This window comes from Taeniopygia guttata, chromosome W (assembly GCF_048771995.1).
Source record: "Taeniopygia guttata chromosome W, bTaeGut7.mat, whole genome shotgun sequence".
Lineage (NCBI taxonomy): Eukaryota > Metazoa > Chordata > Aves > Passeriformes > Estrildidae > Taeniopygia > Taeniopygia guttata.
In genome coordinates this window covers 24309853-24326504 of record NC_133064.1, presented here as the reverse complement: position 1 = coordinate 24326504, position 16652 = coordinate 24309853, and the positions used below count along the sequence as shown (strand labels likewise).

The following is a 16652-nucleotide window of genomic DNA, read 5'->3' as shown; positions in this document are numbered from 1 at the left end:
CCGCGACTCGGGCCTTGCCTCGCCCCGGACAAAAGTGTGTCTGAGGCAGATAATAGAGGCTAGGAGACAGAAGAGCTGTTTATTTTCAATTCTCTTAGTTTTACTTCAGTGTTTGAAAGATGAGCCTGAGAGGTGGGCCTGAAGGAATCTGTTTTGGGGGAAAGGAAGAAGGTGTGTGTGGGGTGGGCATCAGAGTGGCTTGCTGATTGTGCCCTGGGAGTTCTGAATAGCATGATGTGAAGGGAGAAGGAGTGCAGAAGAAGAGGGGGTGGGCTTGGCATGATATGCTCCCTATGAGGGGAAGTACCCTCAGGTTTCTTAGGGTATGGAGGAGGAGGAAAAGGTATTGTGGGGCATAAGGCTCGGGGAGAGCAGTGCTTGGAGGGAGGCAATGCAAGAAGGGTGGCCTGGCATCCAGGAGAAGTGGATTGGGGTGTGGTCTACTTGGGTATAATGAAGATGAGGGAGGGGATTGCACGGTAGGTGTAGAAGGAATTTATGCAGGTAACTGGCTGTGGTATTGGAAGAGTTTGCCTTGTTCAAGTGTAGTTTGTATTTTGGTAGCTTTGTCAGGTTGAGAAGTAATGTATTCTTTTCAAGTTTTGTATTTAAAAAGAGGAAGCATGCCAATCTAGTAGCAGCTTTTGTAGATGTCATCATCTAAGTGTTTTGTGTGCTTGTCCTTGTTCTTTTTTTGGTGGATTTTTCATTGTTTTTTTTTTTTGTTTTTTTTTTTTTTGCTATGGGTATATGAAGGGGATATTTAAGGATTAATTAAAAAAATGAGAATGGGAAGAAAAATGAAAGAAGGAAATTTATGTAGAGAGGAGTTATCTGTAAATAAATTTGCTAGGTTTTCTACCCCTTTTTAGTGGTAATTGCACTAATAAAATTATTATGTAGAAGTTCTGCCTTATATTTTGAAAGGATAGTTTTGGCTCTGTTAGGAACTAAATTTAGCACCTGTCTCCATACATAATTTTGATTCTCCTAGAGCTGTTAGAATAATCATTTTAAAAGGAATTGAGATATCTTTATTTAATCTTGATGTTTTGAAAGCAATGTGCTGGAAGACTTCAATTTTTGGGAGTAATACTGACTTCTAGATGGAGGATTGGTATGATGGCTATTTGGTGTATAGCTAGAGCATTTTGTTAGTGTGCGTGCTTGCCTAAGACCAGACTTGCCCAAATCTACTAACCCTTTCGTCTAGTAAAGATACTAAACCCTCTTGTTTCTTTTCTGATTAAGATGTGGTTTATTGTGTGTGGTGTTTGTTTTTGTTGGTGTGAATGTGGGGTTGGTGTTTTTGTTTGGGGTTTTTTGTTTTTGTTATTTTTTGCTGCTGTTGGTTGGTTTTGGGTTTTTTTTTCTAAAGAGTGTGTGATAATTCAGATAATGAGGCAAATGTGAACAAGAAGCAAAATAAGGTTTAATAAAAAGGTTTTGTGGCTTTGTTGAAAAAAGTACTTTGCAAACTGCTGCTGTGATAGATATCCATGGTATGTGATTTAAAGCAGGGTAGTAGGATGTGGGCTTGTTAGATTACACTGGTTAAAGCCACAAAGATAGTATGATGTGTTGCGATGTTTTATTAAAAGAGAATTAAAAAAAATGAGTTCATGATTGATAGAGGTTATGTTTTGATTTTGTTTTGTTTGGTGTATGTTTTGTTTGCAGTGCAGGGAATAATGTTTTTCTTAGTCTTATCAGCAGAAATTTAAATGTGGAAATAATGTTAAGTGTGGTTTTTTAAAAAATTTGAAATGGGTAAATTGGTGTCCTTTGAAATTGCAGATTTTTAAAAATGAAAATAGTTATCTTCTAATAAACCGTTGATGGCAATGTTACATTGTTGACATAAATAGCCTATATTAGGAAGGAGAAACCTCATCAAAGCTGAAAGGATAAAGCTGCAGCAACAGTTGTACTTCTCTGATAGATTTTATAGGAACCTGGTTGTCTTGAATTTTCTTAATGTTTTTCTTTTATTCCTCATTTAACATGTCAATTATATATTAGTTATAAAATTAGGATAAGTTGCCTTGATATAGGGTCTGTGGTTGGCTCAAAGTTATCAATCTGTAAGATGATGGAAGTTGTTCTTGCAAGGATAAGGTATAGGAGAAAAGTGAGCTTCAGACATGTTAATAAATTGTATCACTGCTCTGTGTTTTTTTGTCAAAATGGCTTGGTTTGCCAGAATCAGTTTTGTGATGGAGAAGGGTGTGTTTGAGAAGATAAATGCTGGAGAACTCGGAATCCCAGTGTCTCAGGCCTCTTAAATAAGTATCTGATGGAGGTATAAGCTTACTTTTAATCAGGGTCTCTTGGTGCTTTCTTTACTTTGTGGAGAGAAATTAAGTCCTGCTGTGATACGAAGTTGGTTGGGAGACAGGAAAAGAGAGAATAAATTTAACTGGTGACCTTTTGCCATTGACTGCTGCATACCTTCAAAAGTGGAACGGGTATAGAACTGGAGAAATTATCCAGAGAGTGGAGGATGTGAGGAAGGGGAATAGTGAGACAGAAATGTTTGCAAATAGGACAGTTATTTGAACTGGAGTGATTAGGTCTTCCAAGAGACTTTAGAAAGAGCTAATTCTCAATAATGAGTGACACAAGGTGAGCGAAATTAACTTGTGTTGAGAGGAAAAGCAATATGGAAAAATTAAATTTTTGTGTACCTTAGTGTTTACTTCACTGGTATCAACTTGGGAAAGGTTGTGGGGTATCAGTGTAGATAATCACGCTTGTTTTTACTGCTACTGTGTTTATTGGTGAGATATGAAAAATGTTACTGCATTCAAGAAGCTGTTCAGAACAGCAAGGTTGTCAAGTTGAGTACTCAGGAGTTGGGATGTGCCAGAACTAGATTGTGCAGAGAAACCTAATTCAGCACTGTGAAATTAAATAGCCACATATTATCTTTGTTGTGCTCTGCTGTTATGGTTTGACACTGGCACAATGCCAGTGCCCCCCATGAAAATGCAATTTCTTAACTGAATGCTGTGAAATGTGATCGAGAGCAGAGCAAAGCAGGTCTAAGCTTAATAACAAGAAAAAAACTTTATTAAACTACTACCACTATGCTACTATAAAAGAGGGAAAAAAAAAAAAAAGAAAGAAAACACACACAATTCAAAATGAAAACCTTTTAAAGCATTCCTCCTCCCACTACCCAACTCTAACAAACCACAGTGAGACACAATCTGGAACCCAATCAGGTTTCTACCTTCCAGATAATTAACACCCAGTTCATCTGCAGGGAGAGAGGAGTCTCTCTTGTGCCACAGACCCCCCAAGAAACACAGCTGCCACACTCTGTGCTTTCATGTCACTACATGGCACCGCCCGGAGAAAAAAAGTTTGCTAGTGGTGACCCTCTCCTTTCTATGCACAGTGCTCTCACTACTAATGCATGGATGGACAGACTGCTTTTAGGATTTTTCTTTTCAAGGATGCCCTGCCAAGAGGGGAAAAAACAACAGTTCAGTTTTTCATTTTTGGGACCAACAGTCCCCCCCATTTTCCCCTGGGGCCGAGGATCCACAGAGATCTTCTCTTCTTCCTCTCTGAAGACAGGGGGCACCACTACAAACTTCTTTAACTTTTCTTTGTTCGCTCTACTTCTGTCTTTTCCCAGCTGAAGCAGGTTTCTTGGGCTCACCAGCATCCTCTTAAAATACAGTCTCTCTTGGAGGAGAAGATCAGTTCAATCTGTGGCTACTAAGGAAAAGTCCAGCTAAACAGCTACTCTATCATCTCCTCCCACCTAGAATTTCTTCTTCCAACATCCCAGGTCCCAGGCTGTCTCTCTTCCTCTTTTTTTCAAACCAAGGAGGAGAAAAATTTCACAAAGCCTTTATTTTTTAGGAAGGGTTAAAAGTCCCGACTCCCAGAGATGGCTTGCTGCCCAGGCTCCAGCTCCTACAGCCCGGCTGGGCACCTTGCGGCCCCCCCGCTCTTCTCCTTCCCCGCGGCGAACTGCTGATAAAACCACCGCCGTCTCTTTTTCTCTCTTGGGAGAGAGAGAGACTCTGGGGGGAACGGAGACATCCCAGATTTTCTCCACCCTTCCATCTGCAGGGGGCTAGCCTGGTTCCAGCTCCTCCACCCTTGGGCCTACCTCCGAAGGCTACATGGCTTCTCCCCTCCCCCACCCAGCTCGTGGCCGGGCAGGGGAGAGTCCTGCACTGACCGCTGACCGGAACCCAAAGAGAGTGAGTTCTCTTGGGAATTCTGCTTTTAACCCCTCTGTGTTCTCAGAGGCGTGTCTACCTTTAATTGGTCAATGTCTAAATTGACTTCTTCTTTCTGGAAAAATTTTTTTTCCGTGTCAAACCACGACCACCTTATCAAAGGTGTAAAGGGAAGGAGACTTGTATGTAGGGGAGTGTCCTAGTTTAGGGCAAATTTGGGGAAAACCCTCTGGAAGGAGCCCCCAGAAAACAAACCCCCACGGCCCCTCCCCACCCACCTGGTACGGGAAAAAATTTTCTCTGAGAGAAGCGGAAAAGAACCTGTTTATTCAATGAACAAAGCACCCCCCAGCACCAAAAAGAAAATTAACAACACCAGATGACAACAAAACTCTTTCACCCCTCTGAAGAGATTAACAAATCCAGAAAGTCTTTCCTGGGAGTGGTCGCCCGGGTCTGGGCGCTGGGGATTGCCCTCCAGCACTGGGGATGGTTGCTGCAGATGACCAAAATGCAGGATCTCAGTGCTCCTCGGTGTTTCCCAGGTCCCAGTCCGGAGCAGGTTGGATGGTATTCAGGAAGAGGAAAGGAAAAGAAACAGTCCAGGGAAAGAACTGGACTGCTTAGCTAAACTAACTAGGAAGCAAAGGCGAAAGCAGAAGCAAGCAAAGCAAGCAAGCCAAGCAAGCAAAGCAAAAGCAAGCCAGCCAGCACTAGCCTTTTCTAGACAGCAGACCATGGGGGGAGGTGAACTGGCTGATAACAAGGCAAAACAAACCTTCACTTTCAGAGTCAGTTCTGAAAGCACAGAACATAATATTAAATGTAAACAGAACACAGGATTGGAGATACAAACACCATAACCTCACCCTAGGACAGGGAGGACCAGATGAGACATTACAGAAAGAAAGTATTTCTGAGAGTTCAGAAGTGAGTACAAGCAGTTGCTTGACTCATAGCTTTTACAGTCTTTGGTTCAAGGTTGGAGCCCTTTTTGGAGATGTCAAAGTACTTTGAGGGTTTTATTCAAGTAATTAGGTTTGTTCTTTCTTTGTGGCTTGCTTGATTGCAGCACATTTCATATTAATGAATAACCTGTGTGATGGCCTCCATGGTCAGGTCCACCCCTTGATCATGAGCCCATCTGTATGTTGCATCCCTTCCTAGATGCCCTGATCTTTCATGAGTCCATTGGGCTATAAATAGTTCACCCTTCCGTTCCCAGTCCAAGTCTACCTGAGCTATTTCAATCTTGGCAGCCTAATCTACCTGTTCATTGTTTTGATGTTCTTCAGTGACATGACTTTTGAGCATGTGAGCATCTACATGACATACCTTCAGAGTCATATTTTCTATTTGTGCTGTGATGTCCTGCTACAATGCAGCAGCCCAGATGGATTTGCCCCTCTGTATTGCCAATTGCTGCTCTTCCATTTCTGTAGCCACCCCCATAGGGCATTAGCCACCATCCAAGAGTCAGTATAGAGTGCAGGCCACTTTTCTCTCTCAACAATCTCTAGGGCTAGTTAGATAGCTTTCACTTCTGCAAACTGACTTGACTTTATCATAGGTGCCTTATAAGTAAAGGCTATTCTTAAAGTAGTTCTGTGACCCTCATGGGTCAAACTAGTATTGGTAGGTGTTGCTATAGATATTTCAGATAGCTGTCTGTCGGAATGGTATCTGCAGAGCACAAATTATTAGACTTAGTGCATGATGGCATATTGAATAAGTTGTATTTAAATGGTGTTTTCACATATATGGATGGGTTTTTTACTATGTAATGGTGTGAGAGTTACTCTTTTTGTTTCTTGTATCCTGGAAGCAGGAATGATTTAAGCAGTGTAACAAGAAAGCTGAATAAGGAGCTCATCTCTGAGAGGATTGTTGAGAATCATATGTAAAAATATGACAGTCTATTCAGGAATTAAAAAACCCCAACACAGCAGTTTGAAATAATAATTGGTTGGGGGTACAGAACACAATACTTCATTGGGGGGTGGTATGACAGATGTTTTCTGAATAACTGTATCAGATCAGCAGCTAATGGCTTCTGCTTGTGATGCTTGTATTGAATTTCATGTTAAACTTGCTCCAAACACATTGTCCGCTTTCCTCAAATGCTCTTTGTTAATTAATGCTTTTGAAAAAAATTGATTTTTTTTAAACTGTGTAGAATAATGTGTTAAACCTCTATAAACTGCAAGAAGCTGCCTGCATTCTTTTTTTGTGACAGTAAGGGCCTGAGTCTTAGCTGTATCATGCAGTTATAGCGGTCTATGCTGCTTTAGTTTCTTTTGGCTCAAATGAGGCTCAATACCTTTGAATCATTACATTTTTATAGTTCAATAAAAAAAAAAAAGTTCAGGAGGTTAGAGAAGTTGTATATAAACAGTAGGGTTGGGAATCCTTTTGTTTTCTACCTGTGGTTGTTCTAAGGCATCTGCAAATGGTGCAGAAGAAAAGAAGACCTTTTTGTTAACTCTAACTTGAAAAGGTTTGAGCCATTTTTGTAAAATACCTTCTGTGGTCAGTATTACAACTGCTACACTAGGACCTTCGCTATACCATACTTTGCATCACTTCCGTGAATGCCTCCCATGCAAAACCAGGACATCATACCCCTCTTTAATAGGCTAATTCAGGATTTTAAAAGTTTTGGACATCTGTTGGTATTGTCAGGAGGCTGGTATGAGGTGCCGAGCTATTTCTGAATGAGTGTTCTGCAAAGCAACATTACTGATGCTGTAAGGTGGTTACTGCTATGGCATGTGTGGCAGTACATAAGAGGAAAACAATTCATGCTTAGGGTCTCCTGCAGGAGCCAGCATGGTCTAAGATGCTGAAAAGTTTCTTTAAAGTAGTACTAGGTATATGCAAGTTCTGTGGTACAGGTAGACTTACTCAATAGGCTAGAGTGCCTCCCCAAATGCTATCTTCTTAAAAATTACTCTGAAATTATTTGATGGAATATCAAGCTTGTGTCTGTGTATGCATAATTTCTTAGGCTAGAGAACTGTGCTGTCTTGATGTGGTAAAACAGTAGGGTGATAGAGTTGTATGTTTCTGTCATATATTCTTGAAATGTGAGAATACAGCACACATGGGTGAGACCATCTTATGTGCAGCATCAAATCACAGAATACTTTGGGTTGGGAAGGGTCTTTAAACTTAAAAATCATGTAGTCCAACTCCCCTGCCATGGGCAGGGACATCTTTCACTAGATCAGGCTGCTCAAAGTTTCATCCAGTCTGACCCTGATCACTTCCAAGGATGGAGCAACCTTCCAACTTCTCTGGGCAACCTGTTCCAGTGTCTCACCACCTGCTTTCAGTTCAAAACTGTTGCTCCTTTTTTTGTCACTACAGGCCTTGGTGAAAGTGTCTCTGTCTTTCTTATAAGTCCCCTTTAACTATTGAAAGACCATGATAAAGTCTATCCCAACTCTCTCAGCCTTTCTTCATAGGAGAGGTGTTTCACCCCTTTGAACACTTTTGTAGCCCTCTTGGACCTCATCTAACAGGTGCATGTCTGTCTTTTACTGGGGACTCCAGAGCTGGACAAAGTACTCCAGGTGAGGTCTCACAGGAGCAGAGCAGAGGGGGAGAATAATTTCCTTTAACTCACTGGCCAGGCTTCTTTTGATGTAGCTCAGGATACAGTTGGCTTTTTGAACTGCAAGCACATGCTACTAGCTCATATCCAATTTTTTATCCACTAGTACCCTCAACTCCTCTGCAGTACTGCTCTCAATCAATTTAATTCCCAGCCTGTATTGATCCTGGGAATTGCCCTGACCCAGGTGCAGGACCTTGCATTTGGCCTTGTTGGACTTCATGAGGATTCCATAGGCTAACTCCTCAAGCCTGTCAAGGTCCCTCTGGATGGCATCCTTTCCTGCTAGGGAATCAACTGCACCACTCAGCTTGGTGTCATCTGTAAACTTACTCAGGGTGCACTCAGTCCCAGTATCAATGTTATCAATGAAGATATTAAACAATATTGGTCCCAATAAAGATCCCTGAGGGACACCACTTGTTACTGGTTTCCATTTGGACTGTGAGTCACATTTTATGTGCATCTCATGTTTTTAAAGAAGGTGCTAACTACTGGAGGTCCATTTCTTGTAAGGGTGAGCATTTCTTCACAGGCATTTGATGATTTCAGATTGCTCATAAATCTACTGAGCAAAAATGAGTCTTTTGAATGGCTGTCATGGTTTAGGAATGGTACTCCCCAATTTAGTACTCCCACTAAAAACACTGCTCCATACCTGCTCCATTTTCCCCCTGCTCCCTGGAGGTGGCTGGAGGGGAGAATTGGAAGTACAAAAGGTGAAGATCATGGGTTGAGATAAGAACAATTTACTGGAAATAGCAATGAGATAAAAAGGGACAGTAACAATCCTAATAACAAAAGTATGCGAAAGAGAGAGTGATTCACATGCCAAAAAAAAAAAAAAAAGAAAAAGCTTACCAGTACCGGGAGCTCAAAACAATAAACAATCCTTGACAGCTTCACCCCCACCACCACAGTTTTTTTGACTGGAAGGAACCCTTTCTCCTTGGAAGCTTCGGAGTCCTGGCCACACCCCCTCCCGGCCACTGCAAAAAAAATTAACCCTGTCCTGGCTGAAACCAGAACAATGGCATTTGAATTAACCTCAATAGAAAACAATATAAGAGCTTATAGACTAACTTTTCTAAATTTAACGTTGGAACTGTTTGCTCTTCGGTGTTTCAGCTGTCATATCTCTTTTCCCGAGATACTTCTATGCTGTTACCTCATGGGTTTTTTCTATATTTTTAGCATGTTCCCCTCTGTTTATTATCTAGGTTTTCTTCCCAAGCCTCTGATTTCCTTTCTACTTCCTAGTGGTGAATACATGTACAAACATACTATACTTGCAGCAAGAGAACACTGGACCTTTCTTTTGAACTAAGAGCATTGATTTTCCTCTTAGCTTTTATATGCAGATCAGAGACACATGCTTTTTCTGTTTTGTGACATTATTGTGATCTCTGGACTATTATTTTCATATCCTAGCTTCTATAGGCAGTTTTTACCATATTGCTCAGTTGTGAACCTCAATCATATCTATATTCTCTCCTGTTATTTATCAGAACTACTTGGTCTTATTTTGCTACCTAGCAGATTTTTAAGTCCAAACTGCTAACGTGTATCTCAGTTGTTATCCAATTTCTTTAGCTAAATATTAGATTTAAAAAATCTTGCTTCTATGAATAAGTGAACGAGACTAAAATATACTGACTTAAAGATCAAGGGGAATCTTAGATAATTGTGATTTTTAAAAATGTGACTGCATCATATAGTAGGCAACAGAGTAGCTGTTTCTTGATTTCTAGCTATATTTTAAATTTCCTAATTAATAATTTTGTAAGCTTTTCTAATAGACAGATCAGTGAAATCATAATTGTCTTGGTGTAGATTTTTCAAATTTCTGTTACTATTGTTGACTCCTCAATCTGTTAAAATATGATATTATTTATTATTATTTTGTGCCTTTTCTTTTTGTAGTTGTACGTTGGGGTCTGAGTATACAATTAGGAATCATGAGACCTGGATTTTGATGCTCTCTTTGCTTGTGTCTCAATCTATGGAGTGGGATACATGTGTTTTGATTTAATTATTTATTAACTACAATGTTGCATTGTATATTTCAATATAATGGTATAATAAAGTTTGTATTTTCAGAAAGCTAGTTCAGTAAATAAAGGAATATCTCTGTAACATAGAATCACTTAAATTTAAGAAAAAGGCCTTTTTTATTTCGAGTTTAATGTTTTAATTTTTAAAACTTGGTGTGTATATTTTGTTAAGTAAGTCAGTTACTAAATTTGGGATCCCATACTAAGCCTTTTGAAAGGGATTTATGTTGAGAATAAAACCACAGTGACTATTTTAAGGGAACTACTTTGGAGTCATTATCCCCCAAATAAAAATGCTCTAAATAATGGTCTTAATGTGTTTTCAGTTTCTAGACACGCAGAAATACATGTTTGGTTTTTTTTTATGTGATTCTTCTGTTTTTTAGAAATGAAAGTGAATCCTCTCTTCTTGTAATGAAACTTCCTAATATAATTTGGAGGCTAATGAAATTGTATTCCTATTTGTTCTTTACAGTATGTTGATCTGCTGCTATCTGGTGTTGACAGGATTAGGAATTTTCTTTTTCCCAGCTGTAGGCAGTGATGTATCTTCTAGCTGCATTAGACTAAAAATGAAGCTGCATAATATTTTTGTTGTGGATCAGGTTTTTATTTTCAGAGGATGGGTTTTCACACATACTCTAATTTTAAAAAAAGCATAATAGTTTCACTTAAATGTTAATTTTTAGTGAAAAAAATGAATTATGAAAGATTCCTCACCAGAGTAACTGGATGGTGATGGTGGTTGGAAAACTCTTGTAGGGGAGTGAGGCACTCATCTGCTAGCCTGACTTGCAGTCTTAGGAGGCTTGTTGCCTATCAAGGACCTGGATTTGGACAGTGGCAGAAAGAGCAAAGACTCATCTATCCCTTTTTGCTCTTACATGTGGATGCCAATGGTAATGCTAGGGTGATCTTGAGGGTATCAAAAGTTTTTATAGAGATGTGGGGAGTTCAGAACACTGAGCATGCAGGGATGGAGTTAGGAAAGCCTGAGATCAGCTGGAGTTGCAACTAGAGAGGGATGTGGAGGACAGCAGGAAGGGTTATATGGGCAGCAAAAGACCCAGTTTTCTTCTCAATGAACATGTAAAAGGCTGAGGTAATTGGGTACTTGTCCTAGTTTAGGGCAAATTTGGGGAAAACCCTCTGGAAGGAGCCCCCAGAAAACAAACCCCCACGGCCCCTCCCCACCCACCTGGTATGGGAAAAAATTTTCTCTGAGAGAAGTGGAAAAGAACCTGTTTATTTAACGAACAAAGCACCCCCCAGCACCAAAAAAATTAATAACACCAGATGACAACAAAACTCTTTCACCACTCTGAAGAGATGAACAAATCCAGAAAGTCTTTCCTGGGAGTGGTCGCCCGGGTCTGGATGCTGGGGATTGTTCTGGGCACTGGGGCTGGCTGCTGCAGATCACAAAATGCAGGCTTCCGGTGTCCCTTGGTGTTTCCCAGGTCCCAGTCCGGAGCAGGTTGGATGGTATTCAGGAAGAGGAAAGGGAAAGAAACAGTCCAGGGAAAGAATTGGACTGCTTAGCTAAACTAACTAGGAAGCAAAGGCAAAAGCAGAAGCAAGCAAAGCAAGCAAGCCAAGCAAGCAAGCCAAGCCAGCAAGCAAAGCAAAAGCAAGCCAGCCAGCACTAGCCTTTTCTAGACAGCAGACCATGGGGGGAGGTGAACTGGCTGATAACAAGACAAAACAAACCTTCACTTTCAGAGTCAGTTCTGAAAGCACAGAACATAATATCAAATGTAAACAGAACACAGGATTGGAGATACAAACACCATAACGTCACCCTAGGAAAGTACTAGATGCCACTTTGCATTAGTGTCATGGTTTAATTATGGGCCATTCACTTGAGAGTTGGACTAGATAATCCTTGTGGGTCCCTTCCAACTTAGAATATTGTGTGATTCTGTGAAGAATCATCAATGTTCTATAAGATTAGCCTTAAATTAAGAGAAAGGGGAAACTCCAGCTGGCAACTAAGTACCACACAGCAGCTTGCTCGCTTTCTCTGTGCAGTGGGATGGGGAAGAGAACTGGGGGTAAAAAAATGTAAAACTTGTGGGTTGAGATTAGAACAGGTTAATAATTGAAATAAAATATAATAATTAACTGTAATGACAAGGAGAGGGGGGAATAAAACCCAAGAAACACAAGTGATGCACAATACCTTTGCTCACCACCTGCTGACCGATGCCCAGCCAGTCCTCGAGCAGTGATTAGCCACTTCCAGCTCTATGTTATGGAATATCCCTTTGGCCAGTTCAGGTCATCTGTCTTGGCTATGCTCCCTCCCAGCTTTTTGTGCACCTGCTCACTGGCAGAGCATGAGACACTGCAAAATCCTTGACTTAGGGTGAGCACTGCTGGGCAACAGCCAAAACATCTGTGTGTTATCAACATTATTCTCATATTGAATCCAAAACCCAGCACTGTAATAGCTACTAAGAGGAAAATGGACTCTTTTTCAGCTGAAACCAGGACACTTAGTTTTCACTGGTAAGATCTGCCTTCTGGCCTCTCAGGTACCAGAGCCTAGTGACAGTCTGCAGGAGTGAAATATTGCCCACAGTAGACAAGGATTAAGTTAAGGACCACTTAAGCCAGTTGCAGAGTTACAAGTCTGTGGGACCAGATAAGATGCCCCTGAGGGTGCCGAGGAAATTGGCTCATGTTATTGTGAGCCCACTCAGTCTTCTCTGAAAGGCCATGGTGATTGGTGGATGACTTGGGGAGGAAAAAAAACAAACATTATTTCAATTTTCAAGAAGTAGGATCTGGGAAACTACAGGCTGGTTAGCCTTGCTTCAGTCCTTGGAAAAGTTAAGAAACAAATCCTCCTGGAAGTCATGTCTAAGAATATAAAGTGCAAGAAGGTGATTGCGAGCAGCCAGCACACGTTTATCAAGGATAAGTTGTGCCTGATTGCCCTCCCTGCATGACTGGCTGTGTAGACAAGGGGAAAAATGGTATACGTTGACTTTAGAAATATTTGACATGGTCTGCATACCTCACAAATTTGGTGAAGTGGATGATAAGGTGGGTGGAAAACTGTGGGAATCCAGGGCTTCCCTCTGGCTGCCCTGGAGGGCCTGGGACCCTGTCAGGGGGTCGGGAACCCCCCTGTACAGAGCCCCGAGAGACACTGTCTCTGATCTCTGTCCATGGAAAAGTGTTTTTAATCTTAGAGGATGAATTACAAGCTCTGAGTGTTTGATATGAGTAATAATTAAGTGTGGCACGGGTGCAAAAGTAAAATTTTAGGTTTCTAGATTTGGGGTTCAGAGGGGACAAGATGGAGGAAATTGGGTGTTTCTTGTCCTTTTCCTCCTTCTTCATGCCCTCCATGTTTCACTGTTGTGTTGGCATTTTTCTATTGGTTTAGGCTGGGGACATGCTGTTTAATGTAGATGATAGATATTGGCACATTATTGTAAATATAGCACACGTAGTTTCTGGTATATAATGTTTGTACCATCCCACTAAAGGGCAGAGCCCCGCACGCTGCTCTGCAGGACAGATCTGCGGCAGGGCAGCAGAACATGTTATAGATAAGCAAGAATAAACAACCTCGAAAACAGCACAGACAAATTATGGCTTCTTCTTTGGCAACGGGGCAGAAAGACAGAGACTTTCTACAATCTCGGAATCATCAATACCCACAGATTCAAACAGAAAACTAGCTGGACTGTGTAGTGGTTAAAACAAAACTCCCAAAACCCAACAAACTACTTGACACCCTCCTTCCCTCCCCTATGACAGTGGAGGGAAAACCAAAGAAAACAAGACTGTGAGAAGTTTAAAACAGAAGTCACAATTTTACGTAGGTGAAACTTGCAAACAACACATCAATACAGAAGAAAATGGTTTACCTACAGAACCAGCAAAGGCAAAATTACAGCTGCCGCCCCCCCCCTCCCCCCCAGGGCAAAACCAAAAGTGCCATGTGGCTCTGGAGAACAAAGTACTGTGCCGAACAAATTTCCACAGTTAAACACCTTCTGCAGACAGACAAAACATTGGGGAATTGGGCAAAAAAAAAACAAACCCTGGAAGGTATCAAAGGATTTACTCTGCAAAGATGCTGATGTGGGTTCCCACATGGCAGTGGCTGGCAAAAGCTGTAAGCAGCCCCCTATGGGTATTCTCAGCTCAGTCAGAGAGAAAGGAGAGTTTCTAACCAGGCTAGAGCCTGGGAAAGAGTTGCAAAGGAATGTAAATAATTCTCTATCTCTCTTGTTGTTCATATTGTTTATAGATATGTTCTGCCACCGTGCGACATTCACTGCACACCAATGGTGTGAGATGTTTTTACTTCAAGACCAATGAAATTAGTCTGCACTATGCTCTCTATAAAAGAGTGATGTGTTTGAAATAAAGTAGTTATTGTTCACATCATCTAGCCTTCTGAACTGCAGTTCTTTCTTTCCCATCCTGCCTCAACGGTGACAGCCCCCAATGGCAGCTGTGGCGGCCCTGGCAGTGGTGGTGTACAACAGGCTATTCCTCTCCTGGTGCCTATCAGCCATGTGGTCCTAATCCCACGGTCCTATATGCCCTCTTCTGCCTGTGCAGCAGTAAAAATGGCTGACCTTCTGTTTCTGTCTGTAGGTCTTAGACATAGTCAATTAAGATAACGTAAGGGGGTATAGAATACACAATTTGGGTTCTGCCTCCTATCCCTGTAACCAGAACGTATTCCACACCTTAGTCTATACCATCTATGTCATGCTCAAATTAATACCTTTTAAACTATATGCATATATATATATGTGTATATATATATATATATATATATATAATATACACAAGAACAGGTATTATTTCAGTAGTCACTGACCATCCCCCAAGATTTGGGTAGAATTCATTTTGTCCTTGACTGGTGTTTATGGTATTAGGAGGAATTGTCCTGACGTCTCCTCTAAAGACGGTTTCGGCACTCCCTCCCCCACCACTGATACAAAAGGAATTTCTTGGAGGACAGTGAAAAAAACTGTTTATTTAACACACACACACACACACACACACACACACAGTGCATGCAGGCATGGGAAAAAAAGAATAATGTTAAATATTAAAACCTTCTTGCTGCGGAGAAAACTGGTGGATTCAGAGGTCTTTCTGTAGGTGTCTCTCCGGAGACAGGATACGGTGTCCCCGGGCCTCCCCGCCGGCTCCCAGCAATGGTCTGTTCTCAGACCAGAGCAAAGCTGAACAGTTCCAGAAGAAGCCACAGAAGCCAATGGAGAAGCTGTATGCAGTCCTGGGAAAACTTCTTGCCTTAGCTAACAAAAAAAGAAGCTAGCTAAAAGCAAAGCAATTAACTCTCCCTCTCTCTGCTGAGAAAGAATGGGGGAGGATGTATGTTTGAACACAAGCCACAGAAAGAATTCCCCCAGCTTCTCCCCCTCTCCCAAACCTAGCTTAAAGTTATAGGACCCATGTCTGGGCATAAAGCAGATGATAGGGGATACAGTATCATAAAGTCACCCCAAGACACAGTATTGTTCAACAACCAGTATTATATAGGCAATTCAACATTACAGAGGGTTCTCACACAAAATCAAATCCCTTTGAGGTACACATCGTGTTTCCCCCTACTTCTTCATTACCCACTAAGTGCATCCTGGTCCTTAAGCAAAAAGAATCCTGCAGATGGGTTTGCCTTTGCTTGAGGCAGGACTAATCCAAACTCTTTCTTAACATATTTCTTATACCATAGGGACTTTATCTGCATCTGCTGTATGCAGGGGTTCTGATTTTGTAGAGCCAGTTCAACTGGTAGAGCCTCTAGTGTTAACCTGGTGGCCTTCACTAAATGCAGTTGGGGTTTAACAGGCCTTGGATCCTTTGTATCCCTGACTCCAGAACCCCAGGGGTTGTCCTTGATTCTCCTCTGATACTTTCTGCCAGAGGCTCCAGGAAGGACCATTGTCCCCAGCTGCAGTGTAGAGCATGTTCTTCACATCCTGTCCTGTCCTGACTGGTCCAAGGGCTATTGCATGAGCCATCTCCTGTTTAATTTGTTCGAAAGGCTGTTGTTCAGGGCCCCATTTGAAATAATTTTTCTTCTGTGTCACAAGATAGAGAGGGCTTAGAGTCGTACTTTTCTCCAAAACTTCCTCTGCTGTGTTCCCCCATATGATGTCATCATCAATGTACTGCAAGTGTTGTGGAGCCTCACCCTTTTCCAGTGCAGCTTGGATTAGTCCAGGGCAAATAGTGGGACTGTATTTCTATACCTGGGGCAGTTGATTCCAGGTGTATTGCATGCCCCTCCAGATGAAAGCAAACTGTGGCCTGTACTCTGCTGCTAAAGGAATGGAGAAAAATGCATTAGCAATATCGATGGTTGTGGGAGAATGGATTGTAAAAGAATAGAGATAGTGCTGAAGGCAATCTCACCCCTGATTGTTATTTCTATGGTTTTCCCCCCTCCACGCAGCCCCCCGAATGAATCCGACTAGCTCAGAGATATGGGGCTGTGAGGGGAGGAAATAGCAGGGAGAGGGAAAGGTAATCAGAAGAGGCTCCTTACCCAGGGTGTTGGAACAGCTCTCTTTATTCTGTGGTGTCCATGGAGAGCGGGGCAAAAGAGAAAGAGCAGGAAGTTTCAGGGGTCTATATAGGTTTTGGACAGGGTGGGCACTCCTGGCTCCCCGCCAACCCCATTGGGGCAAGAAGGAGGATCCAGGGGTTATCATGATCAGAGCCACAGAGGCCCTAGGAAAGGGGGGCAAAAGGGTGTCCAGGAGCTCACTGTAACAC

General features: G+C 41.8%; 1 protein-coding gene across 4 annotated transcripts in view; it reads left to right on the top strand.

Moving 5' to 3' along the window:
• LOC116806879 (E3 ubiquitin-protein ligase KCMF1) overlaps positions 1-16652 on the top strand; it is a 106650-nt gene that overhangs the window by 641 nt on the left and 89357 nt on the right. The window lies entirely within an intron of this gene.